Source organism: Oncorhynchus tshawytscha, linkage group LG22 (assembly GCF_018296145.1).
Source record: "Oncorhynchus tshawytscha isolate Ot180627B linkage group LG22, Otsh_v2.0, whole genome shotgun sequence".
NCBI lineage: Eukaryota > Metazoa > Chordata > Actinopteri > Salmoniformes > Salmonidae > Oncorhynchus > Oncorhynchus tshawytscha.
In genome coordinates, this window is record NC_056450.1 from 6,918,677 (window position 1) to 6,927,859 (window position 9,183).

Below are 9,183 nucleotides of genomic sequence, written 5' to 3' on the forward strand. Positions count from 1 at the left end.
GGTAGGCCTACTTTCCAGTCAACGTTTAATTTGGTAATGTTTTGGTGGAGAATGTGTTGAAAAAGTCATTTTCAACGGATTTTATGGAGCTGATAGGCTATTAGGAACACCTGCTCTTTCCATGACAGACTGATCAGGTGAATCCAGGTGAACACTATGATCCCTTCCTCATGTCACCTGTTAAATCCACCTCGGTCAGTAGATGAAGGGGAGGAGACAGAACCTCTTAAAGTCTAAGCCAGGGGGGTACTAAACTAACATTTGGAATTGTTTTAAGATAGTCATACCATGGATCATTTAGCTATTTTTCGAAACCCTTTTAGGCATAATTAAAAACATATTTGATAAAATATTGAAGCTGGCCTTTACTACTATAGCACATAGTGAATAACACATTCATAAATGGCAAAAAGGACAGTCAAAAATAAATCATGAATACGGTTTTGAAGAGTGTCTTAGTATTTCTAAGAGAGAGCAGACTTCTTTAACCCCTTATTTTTGTTGGCACACAACCTCCATACTTCCGTTTGTTTGTATGGGTTACCTTCAGACGAGTCCTGTGACACTGGTGGGGGTGGTAGGGCAAAACGGTGAACACCATAGTGAGAGTCTCCCCTTTCCATATTAGTTTTGTTGGCCAAATGCGTTCGGACTCTACAGACGTTTTCGTGAGAAGACCGATTTTCTGATGTAGCTCGGCCTTCCACCACAGGCCGATTTTAGCCCTATTCTCATGGGACTAGTATTACCAGAGAACTTTGATTATGTAATTACTACCCCAGAATGCCCGTTATTCCAGAGGGTTTTTTACAACCTGCCCTCCGTAATTATACATTTTTGTTCAATAAATTGACAGTTATGACGAAAGCCTGGAGTGTTTTTTTTTATAGGCTTGAAAATATATATTTTTTCACCCCCGTTTTTGTCCTTGTTTTTGAAAGAAAAGCACTTTTTGTCCATTTAAAATAACCTCAAATTAATCAGAAACACAGTGTAGACATTGTTCATGTTGTAAATGACTATTGTAGCTAACAGCTCCGCCCCCCCCGCAGCTACTCGCCCAAGCCTCCCCAGCTTCTCCTTTACCCAAATCCAGATAGCAGATGTTCTGAAAGAGCTGCAGAATCTGGACCCGTACAAATCAGCTGGTCTTGACAATCTGGACCCTCTATTTCTGAAACTATCCGCCGCCATTGTCGCAACCCCTATTACCAGCCTGTTCAACCTCTCTTTCATATCGTCTGAGATCCCCAAGGATTGGAAAGCTGCCGCAGTCTTCCCCCTCTTCAAAGGGGGAGACACCCTGAACCCAAACTGTTACAGACCTATATCCATCCTGCCCTGCCTATCTAAGGTCTTCGAAAGCCTAGTCAACAAACAGATCACTGACCATCTCGAATCCCACTGTACCTTCTCCGTTGTGCAATCTGGTTTCCGAGCCGGTCACTGGTGCACCTCAGGCACGCTCAAGGTACTAAATTATATAACCGCCATCGATAAAAGACAGTACTGTGCAGCCGTCTTCATCGACCTGACCAAGGCTTTCGACTCTGTCAATCACCATATTCTTATCGGCAGCCTCGGTTTTTCTAATGACTGCCTTGCCTGGTTCACCAACTACTTTGCAGACAGAGTTCAGTGTGTCAAATCGGAGGGCATGTTGTCCAGTCCTCTGGCAGTCTCTATGGGGGTGCCACAGGGTTCAATTCTCGGGCCGACTCTTTTCTCTGTATATATAAATGATGTTGCTCTTGCTGCGGGCGATTCCCTGATCCACCTCTACGCAGACGACACCATTCTGTATACTTCCGGCCCTTCCTTGGACACTGTGCTATCTAACCTCCAAACGAGCTTCAACGCCATACAACACTCCTTCCGTGGCCTCCAACTGCTCTTAAACGCCAGTAAAACCAAATGCATGCTTTTCAACCGTTCGGTGCGCACGCCTGACTAGCATTACCACCCTGGATGGTTCCGACCTAGAATATGTGGACATCTATAAGTACCTAGGTGTCTGGCTAGACTGTAAACTCTCCTTCCAGACTCATATCAAACATCTCCAATCTAAAATCAAATCTAGAATCGGCTTTCTATTCCGCAACAAAGCCTCCTTCACTCACGCCGCCAAACTTACCCTAGTAAAACTGACAATCCTACCGATCCTCGACTTCGGTGATGTCATCTACAAAATAGCTTCCAATACCCTACTCAGCAAACTGGATGCAGTTTATCACAGTGCTATCCGTTTTGTTACTAAAGCACCTTATACCACCCACCACTAGTGGATGGTAGTCGGCTGGTGCTCGCTACATATTCGTTGCCAGACCCACTGGCTCCAGGTCATCTACACGTCCATGCTAGGTAAAGCTCCGCCTTATCTCAGTTCACTGGCCACGATGGCAACATCCACCCGTAGCACGCGCTCCAGCAGGTGTATCTCACTGATCATCCCTAAAGCCAACACCTCATTTGGCCGCCTTTCCTTCCAGTTCTCTGCTGCCTGTGACTGGAACGAATTGCAAAAATCGTTTTTGTTGGAGACTTATCTCCCTCACCAACTTTAAACATCTGCTATCTGAGCACCTAACCGATCGCTGCAGCTGTACATAGTCCATCGGTAAATAGCCCACCCATTTTACCTACCTCATCCCCATACTGTGTTTATTTATTTAATTTTCTGCTCTTTTGCACACCAGTATCTCTACCTGCACATGACCATCTGATAATTTATCACTCCAGTGTTAACCTGCTAAATTGTAATTACCTCCTCATGCCTCTTGCACACAATGTATATAGACTCTTTTTTTCCTTCTTTTTTTCAACTGTGTCATTGACTTGTTTATTGTGTTATTGGCTTGTTTATTGTTTACTCCATATGTAAATGTGTTGTCTGTTCACACTGCTATGCTTTAATGGCCAGGTCGCAGTTGTAAATGAGAACTTGTTCTCAACTAGCCTACCTGGTTAAATAAAGGTGAAATAAAAAATAATAAACCTGGCTAGAAAAATAAAAAAGCTGGAAACGGCAGATTTTTTTATGGAATATCTACATAGGCGTACAGAGGCCCATTATCAGCAACCATCACTCACGTGTTTTAAAGGCACATTGTGTTAGCTAATCCTTGTTTATAATTTTAAAAGGTTAATTGATCATTAGAACACCATTTTATAATTGTTAGCACAGCTGAAAACTGTCGTACTGATTAAAGAAGAGATAAAACTGGCCTTTAGACTAGTTAAGTATCTGGAGCATCAGCAATTGTGGGTTCGATTATAGACTCGAAATGGCCAGAAACAAAGATTTTTCTTCTGAAACTCATCAGTATTCTTGTTCTGAGAAATGAAGGCTATTCCATGCGAGAAATTGCTAAGAAACTGAAGATCTCGTACAACGCTATGTACTACTCCCTTTACAGAACAGCGCAAACTGTCTCTAACCACTTTGTAAAAAAGTGTTATGGACAGACGAATGTAAGTTTGAGGTGTTCGGATCACAAAGAAGAACATTTGTGAGACGCAGAAAAAAGAAAAATATGCTGGAGGAGTGCTTGTCAAACATGATGGAGGCAATGTGATGGTCTGGGGGTGCTTTGGTGTTGGTAAAGTGGGAGATTTGTACAGGGTAAAAGGGATCTTGAAGAAGGCAGGCTGTCACTCCATTTTGTAATGCCATGCCATACCCTGTGGACTGCACTTAATTGGAGCCAATTTCCTCCTACAACAGGACATTGACCCAAAGCACAGCTCCAAACTATGTAAGGACTATTTAGGGAAGAAGCAGTCTCCTGTTGTGGGAGCAGCTTGACGGTATGGTACGTAAAAGTGCCCATCAAGCCAATCCAACTTGTGGGAGGTGCTTCCGGAAGCATGGGGTGAAATCTCTTCAGATTACCTCAACAAATTGACAACTGGTCTGCAAGGCTGTAATTGTTGCAAATGGAGGATTCTTTTACGAATGCAAAGTTTGAAGGACACAATTATTATTTCAATTAAAAATCATTATTTATAACCTTGTAAATGTCTTGACTATATTTCCTTTTAATTTTGCAACTCATTTCATGTATGTTTTCATGGAAAACAAGGACATTTCTAAGTGATCCCAGACCAACTTTTACTTGACTACATTTCTAAAGATAATACTGTCCTTTTTACTCTATATATTCTCCCTGACACCAAAAGTACTTGTTACATTTTGAATGCTTAGCAGGAAAGGGAAATGGTCCAATTCACACATTTGTCAAGAGAACATCCCTGATTATCCCAAATGGCTCTGATCTGGCAGAACTTAAAAAAACACCTGCTTTGTTTGTAAATTATGTCTGAGTGTTGGGGTGTACCCTTGGCAATCAGTAAATGCATTTAAAAAACAAAATGGTGCCATCTGGTTTGTTTAATATAAGGAATTTCAAATTATTTATACTTTTACTTTTGATACAGACCATTCAATAAAAATGGAGCTCTATAGGAGAAAGCCCTGCCTCCAGCTGTTTGCTTAGAAATTCTAGGGACAGGAGTCCTGCGTCTTGTGACCGTAGCTGTCATGCCCTGACCTTAGAAAGCCTGTTTATTTCTCTATTTGGTTAGATCAGGGTGTGATTTGGGTGGGCATTCTAGTTTTCTATTTCTTTGTTGGCCGGGTATGGCTCCCAATCAGAGGCAGCTGTCTATCGTTGTCTCTGATTGGGAATCATACTTAGGCAGCCTGTTTTCCACCTGAGTTTGTAGGATCTTGTTAAGTTACTGTCTGCAGAACGTTACAAGTGAGGGAAAAAAGTATTTGATCCCCTGCTGATTTTGTACGTTTTCCCACTGACAAAGAAATGATCAGTCTATAATTTTAATGGTAGGTTTATGTGATCAGTGAGAGACAGAATAACAAAAAAATCCAGAAAAACTTGTCAAAAATGTTATAAATTGATTTGCATTTTAATGAGGGAAATAAGTATTTGATCTCCTCTTTGCAGATCTTCTCCAAGTCATTAAGGTTTCGAGGCTGACATTTGGCAACTCAAACCTTCAGCTCCCACCACAGATTTTGGCTAGGCCACTTCTTCTTGAGCCACTCCTTTGTTGCCTTAGCCGTGTGTTTTGGGTCATTGTCATGCTGGAATACCCTTCCACGACCCATTTTCCCTGGCTGAGGCATTGAAAATCTTGGTTCTCACCCAAGATTTGATGGTACATGGCCCCGTCCATCGTCCCTTTGATGCGGTGAAGTTGTCCTGTCCCCTTAGCAGAAAAACACCCCCAAAGCATAATGTTTCCACCTCCATGTTTGACGGTGGGGATGGTGTTCCTTCTCCTCCAAGCATTCCTCCTCCTCCAAACACGGCAAGTTGAGTTGATGCCAAAGAGCTCCATTTTGGTCTCATCTGACCACAACACTTTCACCCAGTTGTCCTCTGAATCATTCAGATGTTCATTGGCAAACTTCAGATGGGCTTGTATATGTGCTTTCTTGAGCTTTCTTGTGCTTTCTTGAGCAGGGGGACCTTGCGGACAGGATTTCAGTCCTTCACGGCGCAGTGTGTTACCTATTGTTTTCTTGGTGACTATGGTCCCAGCTGCTTTGAGATCATTGACAAGATCCTCCCGTGTAGTGCTGGGCTGATTCCTCACCGTTCTCATGATCATTGCAACTCCACGAGGTGAGGTGCATGGAGCCCCAGGCCGAGGGAGATTGACAGTTTTTTTGTGTTTCTTCCATTTGCGAATAATCGCACCAACTGTTGTCACCTTCTCACCAAGCTGCTTGGCGATGGTCTTGTTGCCCATTCCAGCCTTGTGTAGGTCTACAATCTTGTCCCTGACATCCTTGGAGAGCTCTTTGGTCTTGACCATGGTGGAGAGTTTAGAATCTGATTGATTGATTGCTTCTGTGGACAGGTGTCTTTTATACAGGTAACAAACTGAGTTTAGGAACACTCCCTTTAAGAGTGTGCTCCTAATCTCAGCTCGTTACCTGTATAAAAGACACCTGGGGGCCAGAAATCTTTCTGATTGAGAGGGAGTCAAATACTTATTTCCCTCATTAAAATGCAAATCAATTTATACGATTTTTGATATGCGTTTTTCTGATTTTTGTTGTTGTTATTCTGTCTCTCACTGTTCAAATAAACCTAACATTAAAATTGTAGACTGATCATTTCTTTGTCAGTGGGCAATAGTACAAAATCAGCAGGGGATCAAATACTTTCTTCCCTCACTGTAAGTTAGTTCATCCTTTGTTGTTCTCTAAAATAAAGAAAGATGTACACTTTCCATGCTGCGCTTTGGTCTCATTCCGACGACGGACGTAACCGTTGCGTGCGTGTAGGTATGTACGGCAGGATTAAATCGGAAAGATGGGTAGGAGCAAGCCCATGTAATGCTTTGTCGGTTATCAGTAAAACCTTGAAATCAGCCCTAGCCTTAACAGGAAGCCAGTGCAGAGGATAGCACTGGAGTAATATGATCAAATTCTTTGGTTCTAGTGAAGATTCTAGCAGCCGTGTTTAGCACTAACTGAAGTTTATTTAGTGCTTTATTCAGGTAGCTGGAAAGTAGAGCATTGCAGTAGTCTAACCTAGAAGTGACAAAAGCATGGATTAATTTTTCAGCATAATTTTTGGACAGAAAGTTTCAGATTTTTGCAATGTTACGTTGATGGAAAAAAGTTGTCCTTGAAACAGTCTTGATATGATCGTCAAAAGAGGGATCAGTGTCCAGAGTAACGCCGAGGTCCTTCACAGTTTTATTTGAGACGACTGTACAACCATCAAGATTAATTGTCAGATTCAACAGAAGATCTCTTTGTTTCTTGGGAACTAGAATAAGCATCTCTGTTTTGTCCAAGTTTAAAAGTAGAACATTTACAGCCATCCACTTCCTTATGTCTGAAACACAGGCTTCCAGCGAGGGCAATTTTGGGGCTTCACCATGTTTCATTGAAATGTACAGCTGTGTGTCATCCATGATGTCATGTTTCCGAATGACATCACCAAGAGGTAAAATATATAGTGAAAACAATAGTGGTCCTAAAACCGAACCTTGAGGAACACCAAAATTTACAATTGAATTGTCAGAGGACAAACCATCCACAGAGACAAACTGATATATTTCCGACAGATAAGATCTAAACCAGGCCTGAACTTGTCCGTGTAGACCAATTTGTGTTTCCAATCTCTCCAAAAGAATGTGGTCATCGATGGTATCAAAAGAAGCACTAAGGTCTAGGAGCACGAGGACAGATGCAGAGCCTCGGTCTGATGCCATTAAAAGGTCATTTACCACCTTCACAAGTGCAGTCTCAGTGCTATGATGGGGTCTAAAACCAGACTGAAAAAATACATTGTTTGTCTTCAGGAAGGCAGTGAGTTGCCATGCAACAGCTTTTTCTAAAATTTTAGAGAGGAATGGAAGATTCGATATAGGCTGATTTAGTTTTTTATATTTTCTGGCTCATGGTTTGGCTTTTTCAAGAGAGGCTTTATTACTGCCACTTTTAGTGAGGTTGGTACACATCCGGTGGATAGAGAGCCGTTTATTACGTTCAACATAGGAGGGCCAAGCACAGGAAGCAGCTCTTTCAGTAGTTTAGTTGGAATAGGGTCCAGTATGCAGCTTGAAGGTTTAGAGGCCATGATTATTTTCATCATTGTGTCAAAAGATATAGTACTAAAACACTTGAGTGTCTCCATTAATCCTAGGTCCTGGCAGAGTTGTGCAGACTCGGGACAACTTGAGTTTTGGAGGAATACGCAGATTTAAAAAGGAGTCCATAATTTTCTTTCTAATGATCATGATCTTTTCCTCAAAGAAGTTCATGAATGTATCACTGCTGAAGTGAAAGCCATCCTCTCTTGGGGAATGCTGCTTTTTAGTTAGCTTTGCGACAGTATCAAAAATAACTTTTTGATACTTAAGCTCAATTAAGTTGGAAAAATAGGATGATAGAGCAGCAGTGGGGGCTCTTCGATACTGCACGGTACTGTCTTTCCAAGCTAGTCGGAAGACTTCCAGTTTGGTGTGGAGCCATTTCCGTTCCAATTTTCTGGAAGCTCGCTTCAAGAGCTCAGGTATTTCTGTATACCAGGGAACAAATGCTTTTTGTTTTTAGGGGTGGGACTGCATCTAGGGTATTGTGCAAGGTTAAATTAAGTTCCTCAGTTAAGTGGTTAACTGATTTTTGTACTCTGACATCCTTGGGAAGACGGAGGGAGTCTGGGAGGGCATCTAGGAATCTTTGGGTTGTCCGAGAATTTCAAATCAAATTTGATTTGTCACATACACATGGTTAGCAGATGTTAATGTGAGTGTAGCGAAATGCTTGTGCTTCTAGTTCCGACAATGCAGTAATAACCAACGACTAATCTAACCAAACAGTTTCACAACAGCTACCTTATACACACAAGTGTAAAGGGATGTGTACATAAAGACATATGAATGATTGATGGTACAGAACGGCATAGGCAAGATGCAGTAGATGGTATCGAGAACAGTACATACATATGAGATGAGTAATGTCGGGTATGTAAACATTATATTAAGTGGCATTGTTTAAAGTGGCAAGTGATACATTTTTTACATGTTTGGCAACAGCCACTCAATGTTAGTGGTGGCTGTTTACCAGTCTGATGGCCTTAAGATAGAAGCTGTTTTTCAGTTTGATGCACCTGTACTGACCTCGCCTTCTGGATGTTAGCGAGGTGAACAGGCAGTGTCTCGGGTGGTTGTTGTCCTTGATGATCTTTATGGCCTTCCTGTGACATCGGGTGGTGTAGGTGTCCTGGAGAGAAGGTAGTTGGCCCCCGGTGATGCGTTGTGCAAACCTCAATACCCTCTGGAGAACCTTACTTTTGTGGGCGGAGCAGTTACCGTACCAGGCGGTGATACAGCCCGACAGGATGCTCTCGATTGTGCATCTGTAAAAGTTTGTGAGTGCTTTTGGTGACAAGCCACATTTCTTCAGCCTCCCGAGGTTGAAGAGGGGCTGCTGCGCCTTCTTCACCACGCTGTCTGTGTGGGTGGACCAATTCAGTTTGTCCGTGATGTGTATCTCCACCACTGTCCCGTCGATGTGGATAGGGGGGTGCTCCCTCTGCTGTTTCCTGAAGTCCACGATCATCTCCTTTTTTTTGTTGACGTTGAGTGTGAGGTTATTTTCCTGACACCACACTCCGGGAGCCCTCACCTACTCCCTGT